Genomic DNA, 17,539 nt, shown 5'->3' with positions numbered 1-17,539 from the left:
CTATTCTTTTAGACTAGATGTTTCCAGATGACTGAGTAAGTTCTTTGAGCTTCTTCCCAACGTGCCTCTTGTGTGTATGCGTCGTGTCTGGCAAAAACTGTAGTGTCCACTGAGAGAAAGAAGATGTGTAGCAGATGCTCGACTGCATTTCTTTTCCTGCTTGACTGCAGTGACTGCTTTGAGAAGTAAACAATTCACTTGGTAAAACAAACTGCTGCAAATGCTCACTATGGGTTGTATCATTTGATTATTACCTTGCTTATTCTCTTTCCCGAAACAGGTTTATTCAAATTCCCCTACCAATCTATATACTCCTGAATTTTTATCAGCTATATCTCTTCCCTCCATGCTAAGCCCACACTTCATTTTTGCTCCAAGACTGTTTTATCTATATGTAGGATTGGATTTTTTTTGTTTGTTTTTGTAAGGTACTTATTCTTGGAATTCGTTCCTTCTTTTTTACTAAGGGATGGCATGTTCTATAAAGTATTCAGTCTCTAAATCAGACAGTGAGAGAAAAAAATGTGATGTCTCCCACTTTCAGATTTGAAAGAGCAGCTGATGTCAGAAAGCAAGATAAAAAAGGTGACCTGAAAACAATCTGGTTCATGATGATGCTGCCTTTTAGTCTCAGTGTCCAGTTTATCTCAGAGCACATGCAGGGTGAAGACTGCAAAGTAAGACTAATGAGTATGGCAGAAACATGTGAAGTAATTCATCATCATAACAAAGCATAGCACAATTATCAGGAATTTCCGGTAGACCTGCCATGATTACATGGAAACAAATTGTTTTGTATCCTCAGTTAGAAGAGCAAGAATACTGAACCAAAAACTAGAAAGGGATCATTGCCACCTATATACACAAATTATCCTTTTAGGATATGACAAATGTACAATTTGGCTTTCTTTTTGGGTTTGTACACTGAAATAGTATTCATTCAGTGCCTGGTCAAATGGGTCTCCATGTTCTGCAACAGGATACATCACAAAAAACATAGGAAGAAGAAGCAGCTGGCTACAGGGATTGAGGAGTTAATGGCTGTAATCACAATACATTTTTCATGCTTGCCAAAGACTTTATTGCAGAAAAAAATTCAAGTAAGAATGGAAGGGAAACCTTTAATTAGTTGGAATTTACTTATTTAAAAAAAAAAAAAACAACCCTCTCTGCTTGGTGTATCTTCCTGAGAAAAGACTAACATCAGCATCACTTTGTGAGTAATTTGGTTTGGTCCTGTTCCTCGTGTTTAGCTACCTGGAGTACAGTTTATGCTGCTGTTTATTTGCCTCTCCTCCCTGAGGACCACTCTTCTGTAGGAAAATTAAGCTATGCAATGCTTACACACACATTTCTTGCACTTCTGCTGGAGAACAAGACCCATTCTGAGTAAGAACTAATAATAGACAACACTGCAAGCAGCTGCTTGGGGCTCACATGCCTGAGAGATATAATATTAAAGGAGAAGTCAGTGCTGAAAGGAGCAGATAGATTGCATTGCTATCGCAGATCTCTACTGTGTTTCAGTGATCATGCCACTTAGGTAAAGTGGGACTTTGAGAGCTAAAGTCTAATTAAAATAAGTGGGCATTATATAACCATGCTCAGAAGGCAAATTTTCTGCAATGTTCCTTAGTGACTAGAAGCTGCCCTTATTTAAAGCATTTACACAACTCAGATCTAGCAATTTAAGGCTTGGAAGATGATAAGAAAATAAATTAGATTTTGGTACACAGCAGTCAAATTAATTTCAGGAGTATGTGTAACTCTTAGCACTTAAGTCCCATAACACATCATGACCCATATCAACTGGAAGGTCCCAGTTATTCAGGAAAGGCTGGATAGCACACATCACACAGTTGCTTTTTAGAAGATGTCATCATGCATCATGACAAAAGTCATGTTTCAGGGAATGCCTTAGCTCCACTAGGGTATCCATTATGGTCAGGGCTGCATTGCTGAGGTTCCAGGGACGCATCTGGCCCAGGGAGTGAATTTAATCTTCCTGTCCTTTCTTTTGGTTTGTTTTAATTGGTTTGCCTCTGTTGCTTTCATTATTTTCTTCCTCAAATAATTTCCTTTATCAATCTTGTCTTTCCCATTTTTCTGTCTCTTCTGGTTTCTTCCAGATTCTTCCATCAGGATGGAAGTCCCATGGGGAGCTCCACCTGGCTCCTTTCTGCTAAGTACAACAGCCAGTCTTGGCAAAGTGAAGACATTCTTATCAGAAGCCATGGGGAACACTGTTGGGAGGGTCTGCTTTGGGTGCCACAGGTTGGTGATAATCTGTCACACCACTGCTGTCCAGGTAACCGTGCAGCCACTGAGCTCTGCCAGCACTTTCAATTACACCCATGAAGGAGCCATGTAAGGTGCAAAGAGAGGTAAGTTTACTCACTCTGTCTGAGCCTGGCTTGCCAGCATTACTTTCTTAAGGAAGACTGCATAGAACTCAGTCTCCAGGGAGGGGGAGCCTGCTTCAATCAACCTTATGAAGGAAAATATATCAGCCTCAAATTAATTTCACTGTATGGATGAATTCTGCCAAGTTCCTGGAATTTTCACAAACCAGTTTCATCTACTCCTAATTTACTGATCTAGTTTTTAAAATGTAAACAACTTTCAAATAAGATTTTATTGCATTTGAATATAATTCTTGTCATGTTCTGTATTTTTCTGCTTCGCTTCCAAAGAATGTTGTGATGATTAACTCATGCATTATGTGATGCCATGTGTAATGCTCCCTTGTGACAATAACTCAAATTGCTATTTTCATGCTATCTTCCTGTCTCTCACTCTTGTTTTATTTTTACTCTATGCTTTTCCTCATTTAAACAGAAACATTTTCAAGAATATATTTCTGTCTCCTTCTGCCAACTGAGTGCCAGCTCACAGAGTCTATGACAATAGGTAAGTGGAAACATCCAGCTACCACAGCTTTGCTTCCAGTTGCTACAGAGCTAAATTCACTTTCCCAGGAATTCTCCTGGACCTTCATCTGCAGAGCTCAGTCGCTCATCAAAACATCAGCAAGTTGTATATGAGCTCTCTGAATGCCTGGTTAGCCAATGAGGTGCACAGCAAGTGTACAGTTCAAACAAGTAGGAGCAAGCTCATAGTTTTACAATTTTGTTATATTCAAAATAAGAGTCAGTACTTTTAAACTTTCATTCTGGATATCTATAGAGAAAGAGAGCTTCTGAATGTTAACTAATCAAGGATGAAATGGAAATTATTTTTTCATTTCAAAAGACTATTAATTATTCTTAACCTGAATAAACATGCAGATAAATCCATTTCATTTTACCATTTGAATAGAAGAAATTTGGCTATAATTTTAAAGCCCCATAATTTGACAGTGATATAGGAACTCATATAACATGCATGGAGAACCTACAGCAAAGGAAATCCTGGAAAATCTAGGAGAGAAAAAAATTACAGCAGAAGACATGCAATCAAGAGAAATTTGAGGTTCCCTTTAATCCTAGCTGTCCTTGATCACATCAGTAATAACCTCTTACTGTTCACAAACTCCATATCCCAAATCAATCTAGAAAATTGTAAGAAAACTAAAGATAGGAAAGTTCAGTTTTCAGAGAAAGCATAGTTTAATCACCCATTTTCCGCTAAATGTTCTGTGCACAATTGTCCCAACAAAAGAGTAACCAGAATAAAACCAGGAAAGTCCATGCAAAGAGATGTTTGAGGTTAATCACTCTCGTGAATCTACCCAGGAATGGTACTGGGAATCTCTATCATCTCATAACAAGAAATACAGTCTAAAAAGATTGATTTAGAATTTTAAGTCCACTCCTCATGAGAGCAGGACTGTTCTTAAAATACTCTAAGCAGTAGTTTATAGTTTAGCTTTAAATACACAAAACAATGGCTTTTCTCTTCCTTGTCTTGAAATCTATCCAAGTTTGGAATTCAGTATCCAGTCCTCAGTGGCTTTTTGCTATTCTCCACTTTCAGTAGCTACATATACAACAGAAAACTGCAGTTTACATTAGGTGGCCCTATATGAGTGTGCTCAGTCAGTAAAAATGTTTTCTGCATATAGGGGCTATATGGATGCAGCCTCAATAGCTGCCAGACATCAGGATGGAAAAGGCCTTAGTCTTTCACATCACAGCCTGATCACCTGCTCTTTTATCCTATTACTCCCACAGAGAGAGCACCCCAAGGAACATCTCCAGTAAGACTGTTCCTCCTTGCTGCCAAGGTCACTTACAGACATTAGTAGATATTCATCTATCCTTAGCCAGTAAACTGAAAGACATTACACTTTCTTTGTACATCCTCATCTAATAATGTTTCTCTCTGAATTGCACTGTTAATTAACTTTTATGCACTACCAGAGATTAATGCATCTCAGCAGTGACTTAAGTGATTTCTCTACAGTTTGTGTTTCAGTTTCCATTCATAAAACACTTCAATCTGTATTAATCAAAACTGTCCCCCCTTGTAATACTTCTCCATTTCCATAGTATCTCTCATTGTAAAGTAAAAAAGGGAAGAACAACAGAGGAAGTAAAAATTTAAATACCAATATTTGTCTTTGCCTGAAATACTCAACTTGGTTAGGGAAAAAAAACATTCTCTGAGTGTTTGTCAGCTCTGTACTTTCAACATGCCATTTTCATTATTAAATCTGAGCCTTGCCTTAAATACCAATATAATAGGACCTTAGTTGTTTAGCAATATTGTTTTAAGCTGGTTTCATACAAAAAAAAACCCAACCCAAACCATGTAAGAACTACAAAATATGTCACTGTAGCAAGTATTTCTTTAACAGACTGCAAACAGTACACAGCTTTTCCTGCACATTTTAAGGACATATCTAGAATTCACAAGCACTTTCCATTTTATCACCTAATTATTAGGGAGACAATTTGCAAGAGTAAACAGTTCATACACTGTCTGAACCTCTTAGCATTAAAATGAACATGGATATAAAATTATTTAGTTACATAATAGCAGAACGTGTCTGACTTACACAAATGTTGACTCATTTAGAGTTTAAAGCTGAGATTTCCCAAACTGGTGCTCTATAGATTTCTGTCAGTGGTCTGCAGCTGAAGGTTTATTGCTGTCTGGATACACAGTAATCATTACCTATGAATAGTGGGGAGAGAAGAGATTAATAACAAACAAACTGACCAAGAAAAAATAGTTCAGTTTATCAACAGTAGTAAAACATTTTTTGCTAAAGACTGTAGCCCTACACTTTCTGTTAATAACTTTTGCATTTTATTATGATTTTGTCAGACTGCTTATACTGAAATTTCCTTTTTCAGACTATTTCCTCTTTTCCAATCTATCCATTTATGAGAAAAAGAGTACACAAGATGTTATTTATAGGATATTTTCAACAGGAAGAACACCATGAACTCAAAAACAGGTAAAAAGAGAAGTGTTAGCTGGCTTAGGAAGCCTGATGTCACTGATGATGGCTAAAAGGCAAAATGTGAATGTACAAGGAATTTAAGCAAGAAAAGGGAGCAAAGCAATTACAACTTAATATTTTGGGACAAAATCAGGAAAGACAAAATCATCTGATGCTCAAAAATTTCAAAGAGGTATTCTTCCATGAGCCTGCAAAAGGACAAAAAATGGGTGCAAAAAATGGGTGTGCTGAAGGGAAGAGCTAGCAGTGAAAAGGTTAAATGCCTTTTTTGCCTTTGTCTTCACAGACAAAACCTGCTTCTGGACCTTTGTATTTCTGCAAAGATGAGGGGCAACCATCAGCAAGGGAGCAGTAGTCCAGGAACTGCCTACAGACTGGACATTCTCAGTGTAAGAGGCTCCTTTTTGTCCACAGAGGTGCCCAACATGACTGTGAGGTTACTGCCTGTCAGCTGGCAGAGACTGCAGCAGTCAGAGGAGGGCCCTAATGAGTAGAAACAAGGCTAACATATGTCCATTTTAGGGGAATGATGGCTACAACAGATACCAAGCCACAATCCAATACATAGGGACCTTAACTCAGGAAGAAGGACAGCAGAAACCTCATGAAGTCCATCACAGTATCAACTTGGAGTTCTAAGCAAAACAAATGCATATCTTTTGGGCCCATTTTGGGATAAAAATGTGATTTATTTCACGGTAGGCCAAAGTATGCTTTATAAACAAATAAAATTTTCAACAGTTTTGTTTTGTCCTACCCCAGGTAAACCATGTCATATTTCAGTAGACATAATTTCTGCAAAGAGTTGCTGAATTTGGCACAGTATGGTATATATGTAGAAAACATCTGGCCAGGGTTTTGCTAGAACTGCCTCTGTGACTATCACAATTCCCCTTTATTCTTCTGTCATTTTCTGCTCATCTTATTTAACATCATTAATTCTAATTTCCATGCTAATAAACTCAAATAAAAAGAGGAACGAACATGTACTACTACACAGAAAATATACCTCTAAATTGCTCTAAATACCTCTAAATTGTCTCAAAAATACATTTCAAATTACTTTTTCTTTTTTTTCTTTTTTTTAAACCAATGATGGCTATAATCAAGTTCAGGAATACATTCAAGAATATTTGTTTATTAAAACATAAAATCTTTCCACTGCCACAAAATGGAAACTCAATTGCTCAACAACCACAACCAATTCCAAACTTTCTCAGGTCTAATGAAACCACTGCTTTAACTGTATTAGTTATCCAAGTAGTACAACTTGCACTGCAGGATATAAAAGATTCATGTCAGTAGAGATTTAAGCTCAGAAAAGTAGAACAATACTTAATGGTTAGTGAACTGCATTGAAATATTCCTTAAAGCAATTTCTCTTTTTCCATGTCTGTGTTACACTCTATTTTATTTCATCCAAGCCAAGTGAAAAATTCAAATACTTAAACAAGTTAGGAGCTTACTGTTACCCCAAAATTCAAGAAAAACTTGTGGTCATACCCATTTGTTTCATAGAGACACTGCTTTCAGAAAAGCAAGAAATTGTGAGACCTCTTGGTTAGCCCTAAGTTTATAAGCAATAATGAAAAATAATAACTCTAATGAAACTAGCAGATGAAGTAGGAAGAACCTTTCCAGAAATGTAATTTTGGATGCTGAAATACACTGTAATGAGAAGCAACCTGCAAGAAAGATACACTACAGTTCTTTCCAAGGCCTCTGTTTTGGTTTTCTCCTAGTGAGACAACAGTGAATAATGGAAAAATGGAAACAATATTTATATTGGCATCCTATATTTCTAGTCTTTTAATAGTTTTTCCTCTCAAATATGTAATTCCACAACTGTATTCTCTGAATATTTTAAGCTTGATTATAGAGTTCCTGCAACCTGTTTTATACTGTTTGTGCCAGGCAATAACCCAGAAGAATGAAAACAAGCTAATACTTGGAGAGGTGCTGTGAGCATACCTCACATGCCACATAGCCTAGCCTCACGCACCTAACCAGAATTCACAGTGCCATCTATGAAGTCTGCTGCGTGGGAAAGTACAAAAGGTTTGATTTAGCTATCAGTGTTTTGTCTGAGTTCACCACAAATTTTAAATTTCCTCCAGTTACTTTAATGTCCACAGGGGAAAAAGCTTGTATTCAATTGACCCCTTTCATTTTTAGATTGTTGTGCAGCTCTGGGCTTACATGCAGTGGGGTCAGGTGGGTCAATCCTGGCAAAGTTGGGGGTTTCTGACAGATTTGATGGACAACATCATTCCTTTCAGAGCAACAAATCTGTCTTCTCTAGCCTGTGGATTTCCTTTCATTGTCTCTCATTTTGTTTTTCACACATATCACACTTATCTGTGTATATTTTCACCTAAGCTTGCATGCATGGGCTACAAGTACATGTCCTGCTTCAACCTCGCTCTATTTTTATTCCTATTCCATGTTGCCAGCACTTTCCTGTTGGGACATGCTCCCACTATAACTCCAAACCTGTTTTAGTGCACACAGCTCCCAGTCTCTGCCACCTTCAAAAATCCAGCATGTTTCAATGCTAGTTTATGCTGTTACAGGGATTTAGGCAGTCCCACACCATACCATGTCAGGGAATCAATGTAGTTGAAAACTTAACAAGCAGAAAAGCAGTGAGCCTCTTTCTTCAACAGTGCTGGATTCTGTCATCTTCAGGTACTTATAGTACTACAGGATCGGCATTAAGAACTGCAGCTTCAGGAATTCTGGCCAGCCCTGAAGTATGAACAATTAATGTTCTAAATATCCCTCAACATACCAGTCTTGTTAGAGATGACAATGTCTGGAGCAGGAAAGCTTAATCCTCCCCAGCTTCAGCTTATATGTATGCAAGTCCAATTTTTTATTCCCAGGACATGTCTGTGAAGCATCGCAGCATGTTGGCTCAGAGATAGCAATCTTCTCTGTCAGCACCTTCTCCAGTGGGGAGTGTGATGTATCCAAGACTTGGGATCCCTGGTTCAGCTTAACCTGAAACACCTCAGGAGCTTTTCCCATGGGTTCTCTTCTTTCTTATGCATCCCTTATGCTCTCTGTTTTCCTTCTGTGAGCTGCAATTTTTAAATGTTGAGACAGACAAGAATCACAGGCCATTTTATTTCTGATATGGGTGTGGATGGACAGAAAAGTATATTTTGATCTTTCTCTAGACTTAATTTTTGTTCTTTAACAGTTTAGTCTCCTAGTTTAAATAGATAGATAGGCAATTTGAACTTGAAGGATCATGTTGTGAAAAACATGATCATCACCCCTCTAAGTATTCTGCTCATGTGTAGTGATTCATACCAGGCCTTATACTTTGGAAAGTTTGCAGTTTGAAATGTTAATTAACAGATATAGTCCATTTCCATATGTCTTCCTCTAAAGGTTACTGCAACAATATTTCCTAAAAATCCTTTAACAATTTAATGGCAGAGTGGCAGTGGTAATAAATTAAATAAATTTAAGTAACATACAGGTCGCAGTGACTGAAGTATAATAAAGCAATGTACTTCTTATAGAGATGTGACATGAAAAACATTGACCTGTGGTCTCAAGTAATTTTCATAAGACAAAAGCTTTCATGGCAAGTAATTTTCATAAGACAAAAGCTTTCATGGTAATAAAAACAAATCAGTCAGTGTTCTGAAAGACTAATACAATAACCCATCAGGGAAGCTATTCACTGTGTTAACTCCATTTAACAAAAGAAGAGTTATTACTATTCAAACTTTGTACTTAAAGTTTGGTGATAACTTTAGCTATACTACGACAAAGTAGCCCTCTTGATTAATGGGAGATACCTCCAGAACTGGCAGTGGGGCTCAACATGGAGACATATGCTACCACGCTGGTCATATTGAAGAAAAAAAGACTTTGACATTAGGAACACTGGACTGGACTTAAATGACAGGACAGGATATTAATTGCAGAGAAGCATGAAATATTGCTGTATCCAAGAATTTATTTACTGACAAGTAACTAAAACATGAGGAGGATGGAAGAGGGGTCAGGAGTGCTAATATTTCTTATGGGAAGGAGAAAAAGAAAGGAAGAGGAAAAAGTATTTTCACTCCATGATTCCCAAATTGATTCTCAAAAAATGGATACTACACTGCTTTTCAAGAGAAACAAATTGTGATTTATAATTTTATTTTCATGGTGAAGAATTTGTATTGCTATAGCCTCTGAGAAAGGGAGAAATTAAGTGAATTACAAGCAGTCTGGGGTACAGGTAGAAAAGAATCACAGATTATGATTACAAACTGTGTTTTATAACTATGAGTTCATCCTCAGCCACACACTCAGAAGACATCATTTCTTAAGGAGCTGAAATGTTGTAATGATTCTTTTCTTTGTAAGCCTCACTCATTTGCAAGCATTTTTGCAGTTCTGATTTATAAATGAGACTGTATTTGGAAACATCAAGGTACCAAATAATTAGCTGAAAGTCTTTTAAAATACCAAAAAGATTTCCTTTTTGTCCACTCCTTTCCTTATCCAGCACTGAATTTTGGAGACTTTACACAACTTAACAAACCAGTTTGGTCTTTATCTATACCACAAACAACTCCCCCTAAACCCAGTCAGGATTTCTTTCCAATTGCACAAGTTCCACTCATTTATGCCAAACACAGACTGTCAGCTGGGACTCTGTGGAATATACCACAAAAAGTTGTGAACTATTTATTTGAGAAAGGATAAATAGACATGCAGAGTAGAATAGAAAGGCAGAAAAAAGAAGATAAAAGAAAGGAATGAGTTGAAAGGCAGAGCTGAAAAAGGCATTACAGATAAAGATCCGCAACATCTCTACGTGATTAACAAAATATAAGCTAGTCAGTCTATGACTGAAAGGGCTGCAAGAAACAGGAGTGTTTGAAAGTTGTTCAGAAGGCTTGTTCCTGCTGATGCAACACAAATCTAATTATGATGAATATAATGCTGAGAGATTCCACCTGAATTCAGGTCTACCAGGTACCACACAAACAAATTTTAATGCCCTGTTATCTTAAGATATTAAATGATAGGGATAGACAATGAGAGAAAAAAATTAGACAATATCCCTATTAATTTATCTGTCTTTAAAACTAGATTGTGAAGTCTTCCAAGACTTCCAATAACAGCAGCAGGTGCCACATTAAAATATATCTTGGTAAGAAAATAAAGGACTTCACCCCCACAGAAGACAGAGCACTCAAGTATTCTGGACTACAGGGAAAAACCCAGTCTCAGCAAAGATGAAAAACTACTGTCTTTAACCAAGTGTAATATTTAATAGTGACTGTTCTTTAAAATCTGAATGGCTTTTCAAGGGGAAATTTTAAATACTCTTGTATTTTTTCATCTCAGACCTCTTAAAAAAATAAAATTAAACTTCCATTGCAAAACTGAATATACATAATGTAGATAACAACTGCAGTTTCAATTCCCTAGCAAGAATGAATATAAAAAAAGCACTTTCTGATTGCAAAATAATTTTGTTTCAAGAACTAGTTGCTCATGTTATTTATTAAAGCATTTTTTCTATCTATATCAGTTACTATCACTTGGATACAATTAAGAGATCCTGTACTTGTTTATGGCTACTATTCAACTTTTCATGAAAAAAGCATGTCATTTACAAGCCTATGATAAATTAACCTTCAAAGGGATTCTTCAGACTTACAAAAATAACATATCATCCTTATTTTCAAGCCTCAACTTTTGCAGCTGTTATGAAATTAAAACAAAACAAAAAATACCCAAAACCAACCCAAAGCCAAACATTCCTATATGATATTTTGTCTAACCTTTATAAAAGGCTAGTTGAATGTTTTTTTTTCTTTTACCATCCCCCTTGGATCATCTCCTTGTTACAGATCTGAACATGAGCAGTGAACAGAGAACAGCAGAGCAGCATCTGTCATTCCTGAGCCTACATCCCATGCTGTGATTTTCGTGTAAGTTCAGAAAAAGAAACTCCCATTAGGAAAGAGAGAATGCAATGATATTGTTGTGCTTCTTTGAGGCCAATTGGCTGAGTTGCTCAGAATTATGGTAGCCTGACCCCTGAGGGCCAATTCTTGTGGCTTCTCTTGCTAAAGAGGTGGTGTGTCTTCTTCCCAAAGGTAATACCTGCATCCTGTTGCCCTCGCAGAAGCAAAACCAGCAGGTCTGGCCCTCCAAGGCTCATTATCTCACTGTGCAACATCTTTTCCCTATCTTTTTCTTCCCCATAATATAAGCTAGCCCAAGCTCAATCATTTGGGCAGCAAAACCAGGGTTTTTACAGTGCTAATAAACCTTGAATCAGCTTAATTGAAAATATTACTCTGCACCTTTCTCCAAAGGGAACAAAGGAAGTGTGTGATCAGACACACTCTTTCTCTACTTCTCTACTTTCTCTACTCTACTCTCCTCTCCAAAATGAAAAACAAATACATAGAAGGGCAAAATAGATCTCCTTATCAGCACTGCCATAGCAACTTAGGGAAACTGTATAGACAAACAGAATGTAGACTAACGTTGCTCTAGAAGGAATTATTCTCTCTTGATATCACCTGAATTTGCCTTGAAGGAAAGGCAAAAAGGTCTCACAAAGTCAGATAATCAGAAATAAACTTAATAAGATAAATCAGATGGATATTTGTCTTGCCATTTTATTGATTTAGCTTTTAACTTCTGCACAGAGACCTCTGCAAAACCTCAGAAAATTCATCCAGGGATGGTATGGCTGTTGACCCTATTAAAGGAGTAAAAGAATTGTAATGCATTGAAGAATTTCAAATCCCCAGTCTCCTAGATGATTTGCAGATAGGGAGAGCAGCAGTGGGACATCCTCTTTCCAGGCAGTAACTCCTAGAAGGTGGATCACCATACCATGGCCCCAGTCACAGTCATTCTGCAGAGATGACTCCCACTGCTTTTCCAAAAACACTTCTCAAAAACACCATTCTTCTTTGCCATAACATAAACCTTTGTAAGAACACACAAGTGACTTAATCAAAGCTACCCCCAGTTACAGCATAGGCCCTCTGCACCTTTGTGAAGTGCGACAGGAAAGATGTAGCCACTGCCGTAATTAATATATTTATCTAATGTGATATGTCCAGCATATTACATTAGCATAATATACACAACATCAACAGCATCAACCCAACTTAACTTTTTCCACCACAATATTCTCCATGACCAGGACAAAGCAACAACTTCCTTGTGCCATATAACTTCTTCAGCCCAGCCTACTTTATGCCCAAATTCAAAAGATACTATTTTATTTTTTCCAGTTCAAACACCATGAAAACTTTAAACAAACAAACAAACAAACAAACCTTTTCCAAGTCGATCTTAGCTACTCTACTGAATAATTTGACCTAATACCAGCCTGATTGATTCCCGTACCAGAGTGTCTGACACTGAGATGTTTTGAATTGCCCTTATTATAGAGGGGATAAGTGTTTACAGGCTGTTATGTATATAAGCAGTTTTTCTCTCTTAGTCTTAGCTCTGTGAGCAGGGCTAGCCCTAAGGCAAAGCCTAAGGCAGAAAGTGAAATACATTTTTTAAAGGCTGTTTGTTAATTGAGCCCTAAACTGCTTTCCTGTTCCTTGCCAGTTTTATCTTAACATAAGAACAAATCAATGTTAAGGCAGTCTGCCAGATGCTGGCCAACTCAGACTACTTTGAGCATCCTCTCTCTTCCCTGGCAGCTGAAATCTCTCAGCACTACTCACATTTTACTCAGCATTTAGCAGCCTTCAGCCCTAAACGGGCTGCAATCTGCATATGAATATTTTAATTACATGCTGCTATGCAGAAAGAAAACAACTAGCTATGCACAGGCAAGCCAACTAAGCTCTGTAACAGCAAGCTCTATGATAGCAATGGATTTATGATTTTGGTGTGTTTATTATGCTTTTGGCTTCTTTCTCTAAAAGGCTGAGGTGTTTGAGGTCACTGCCAGCTAGTTGCCTTCTTTGAAAAAGAAAAGTGCAGTGGTTTTGTTGCCCTCCTGCAGTAAGTGCAAAAACTGATGAGAAAATGAAGGAGTTTCTCAGACCACATGCCTGAAATTCACTGTTTTCCTGAAGGCCATTGGACTGAAGCAGGATGATCAGTAGCTTTCAAGAAAGAAAATTATTGCATTTGGCAGCAAGAGGAGGAGGAGGAGGGCAGAGAAGTGGTTGAGTGCTAGCCAGGTTCTGGTTTCAGACCTGGATCAAATGTACTGGACTGACATGAAGCACCCAACTCCTGCCTACTTTCCATGGTGAGACTGCACAAAAACAAGCTGTGATGGAGCCATTCCCCAAAGCATAAACTATCCAGGCACCCTATTTTTGCATTTCACTTACCCTTTTTGATTTTGTGATTCACTGTCTAGGGATTTGGACAACCAGAAGATAAAAGACAAAGAGCCAGGAGTGAAATAATAGGGAGGAGTTTTGTTGAACAGACAAAACCTAAAAGGATAAAGGTGAGAGACAGGCATTTATGGGTATTCTACATGGAGATTTGAGCTGCAGTAGGATACAGGGGGGATGGTGAAGCTGTTAGGACAAATGTGAAAATGGAGTGAGGTGACCCTGGCAGAGACATCCCTAAATCATTGTAAAATGGCCTCTAAGAAAGAGCTGTCCAAATACTGAAAGGAAAAAAGTTCAGTAATCCAAGAGGAAACAGCCTAAAAGAAGTTTTCAGTGCTTTTTTGCCTTGAGTCTCATTCTGCAGAAGCCACTTTTTTAAACATCCTTCATCTCTTTACCAGCCTACCAAACAGCCAGGCAAAGCTGGAAAATAAGCCTGTTTGGAACAACAAACATCAAGGTGATTTAGGAGGAGAGAGAGAACTGCTTGGCTAGTTTTCCTTGTCTTTATTTTTAACTTAGCAGTGAAAGGGAGGGAAAGTTTCTTGATAACAAAAATAAAAACATTAATACCTTTCAGAGCCATCACCATCTCATGAAGAGGGCTAGGCCAGACTGTAGGTAAAAGCTGTGAGACACCTCAAAAGATAACGAATCTGACACTTGCATGACATTTCCAGTTAAATGCTGAACTTCTACTTCCCCGCTAGACTGAAAGGTTCATCAGCTACCAGGTGCTTTTAACAGCTTGGAGGAACGAAAAGAAATACTTTTTTTTTTTTCTGTCTAGATGCTCTACTTTAAACTGTCTACAATCACCCTTTTTTTTTTTTTTCTTTCTTCTTTGTTAAAAGCCACTTTGCTTTAAAAAAACTTCAGGATTGCAAAAAAGAAAAAAAATCAAAAAAAAAATCAAAATTCAGTATCATCCTCCAGTCCAAATCTGCTTTTCATCAAAAAGCTTCTGTATCTCCTAAAAGCTTTGATGAACCTGATGAGAGACAAAGGTTGAGACAGACCACGTGTATCTCAAGCACTTAGTAAAGTTTTGTTCTCACACTGAATAAACTGTGAGAGAATTGCACTGAAGTTTGTTGTAAGTTTTAAGTTTGTTGCTTGTTCATGTCCATAAATCAAAGAAAATTTCAGAATGTTTGGTCACAGACTTTATGAGGCCATTAGTTTTACTGGACATTATTGTATGCGCACAGTCTCTATAAAAATACCTAACGAGAACTTCCACACTTAACACAAATGTGGTCAAATATAGGAAAACAAAATAGACCTGATATTAGGATTTCTGATCCAATGGACAATTCATGAGCTTGGACTATGTCCTCACAATCTTAGTAAACTTATGCCTGATAATCTTTACAGTTATGAACATTAACATCATCATCAATTCATTTTTTCCCATCTTTAGATAATGCATTCTTCCTAGCAATGCCTTGGATGTCTTTATATAAATATGAGCAACAATGTTTACATAGATCCTCTATACTTTTTTGTTCAAGACAAAAATTATTAAAACATTTGGTAAAAACAGCCCCACACAGCACTACAGGCTAAGGGCAGAGTGGCTGGAAAGCTGCCTGGTGGAAAAGGACCTGGGGGTGCCATTTGACAGCAGCTGAACATGAGCCAGCTGTGCCCAGCTGTGGCCAGGAAGGCCAATGGCATCCTGACCTGTGCCAGCAGTAGTGTGGCCAGCAGGAGCAGGGCAGAGATTGTCCCCCTGTACCCAGCACTGGTGAGGCCACACCTCAAATCCTGTGTTCAGTTCTGGGCCCCTCAAGACAAGAAAGACACCGAGGGGCTGGAGTGTGTCCAGAGAAGGGCAACAGAGCTGGGGAAGGGTCTGGAGCAGAGGTCTGCTCTCATGAGGAGCAGCTGAGGGAACTGGGGGTGTTTAGCCTGGACAAAAGGAGGCTTGGGGAGGCACTTTATATTCTCTCTACAGCCACCTGAAAACACATTGCAGCAAGGTGGGGGTCAGTCTCTTCTGACATGTATCAAGTGAAGGGACAAGAAGAAATAGACTTAAATTGAGTTTAGGGGAGGTTCAGATTAGGTACTAGATTTTTATTTTTTTTTTTCCAGTCAAAAGGTTGAATCATTGAAATTACTTGCCCAGGGAAATGGTAGAGTCACTGCCTCTGGAAGTGCTCAAAGAGGCATCTGGATGTGGCACTTGCAGATATTGTTTAGGGGTAGTTATGGTCAACAGTTGGGAAAGATAGTTTTGAAGGTTTCTTTCAACACTGATGATTCGGTGATTTCAAGCGGTGGGGTTTTGAAGTTATAATAAATAGCAATAGATGGCCCTGACATGAGTATATGGCTGAATTCATTCCAAGGATTCTCTTTTCAAGATGTCAGTGTTAAGCCCCTTGAGCAAATTACCACTTTTATCCTCACTCTATGGCCATTAGATAAGCCCTCATATTTATCAGCACTAGTAATCAAGAATTATCAAGTACAGTCAGATACAAGCAGACTTAATCTCTGGATTCAGAAGTGTTTGCAATCCTTGCCAAGAAAGGACTCTCGGTCCTGATTTAGCATTAAGTTGCAAAATAAACAATCCTGCTAAATTGCATTTCTCAGCTTGAGCACCACAAACAAAACCCAAGTAAATGAGTGTTTATTAGAATGAGCCTGACAAATAACAACTTCCCACCAACAGGCTATCCATGATGTATCTATAGATTGCTATCTGTGACATCTCCATATTAAATTATTTTGTTATGTGGAGGTTGTTGACAGGTGGTGACATGGGTTTTCATCAGAAAGGTCTTGAAAATTAAAATTGTGATGTACATACTCATTTTCCAAAAGGTCCATATTGTAAAGATTGAATTAGGCACATGGGTTATTTTGGTTTTGTGTGAGGGTTTTTTGACAGAACTATTTGCATACACAACAGTTTCAGTTTCTTGAAAATTGGCCTAGACCTGAAGAAAAGCAACCTAAAGCTATGTAGCAATAGGCATGGAGGGCTGAAATCCCTCTATCAGCACACACATTCATAACTTTTTGATGATACAGTCAGCATCTTCCAGCATTTGAAGTGAAGCTTGATCAAGTCTCCTCCTTGTCACAATTTGTCAACAACTAGTTTATTTCTCTACATTTGATGTTTATTTTGTAAATGTTATGGGTTTCCAAGACATCCAGCATCTTGCAATGTATCATTGCATTTTTCCATTAAGAATGCTGAAAAATAAAACTTCCCATTCAAATATGCTTTTGAGTCAAATTAACTGGTCACATCTCACTGATCAATGTCAAGGTCAATTAACTGTGAGTTCACTAGGTCCAAGTCCTGAAACCCACAACATTCAGAATGCAAATGAACAGCAGATGTGGAGAAGCAAAAAAAAGAAAGAATTACATGGATATCAGTTTCTCTGTGATTATACTATGCTCAGAGTTTATAAGGGGGAAACTGTACCAAACACAAACAATATTAGAATAAACTTCAGAAAAAGGGAATAGGCAAAACACATAAAAATCTTCCCAAAAAGCTGATCTAACTCCAACTGACTTAGAATGATTCATTCTCTTCATTAAGCCCTTTTAGAAAAGCAAAATAGAAGACATGTAGTCTTCCAGACTGATCCTACAAAAAGGTCAGTAACAAAACATAACTCATTTTCTGGTTATCTCAATAGGACAACTGATAACAGTTTAGTATAATTTCTGCAAATTTTAAAGGAGAAGCCTGAGACAGAGAAGTTGGAGGAGACAGACAGCAGTGTCTATTTTT

At 37.8% G+C, this 17,539-nt stretch overlaps 1 protein-coding gene across 2 annotated transcripts in view; it reads right to left on the bottom strand.

Annotated features, from left to right (window-relative positions):
* TUNAR (transmembrane neural differentiation associated intracellular calcium regulator) overlaps positions 1–17,539 on the bottom strand; it is a 160,379-nt gene that overhangs the window by 56,869 nt on the left and 85,971 nt on the right. For both annotated transcript variants that reach the window (XM_088057965.1, XM_088057964.1), the window contains exon 3: positions 5,000–5,118. The gene's annotated coding sequence lies outside the window, so the exon portion shown is untranslated. The remainder of the gene's footprint in view (positions 1–4,999; positions 5,119–17,539) is intronic.

Source organism: Pseudopodoces humilis, chromosome 7, assembly GCF_049639895.1.
Source record: "Pseudopodoces humilis isolate 2021_Gansu_Grassland_sample_001 chromosome 7, ASM4963989v1, whole genome shotgun sequence".
In the NCBI taxonomy this organism is placed as follows: Eukaryota; Metazoa; Chordata; class Aves; order Passeriformes; family Paridae; genus Pseudopodoces; species Pseudopodoces humilis.
Note: the sequence above shows the minus strand (reverse complement) of the source record. Positions and strands in the feature narration are given on the sequence as shown.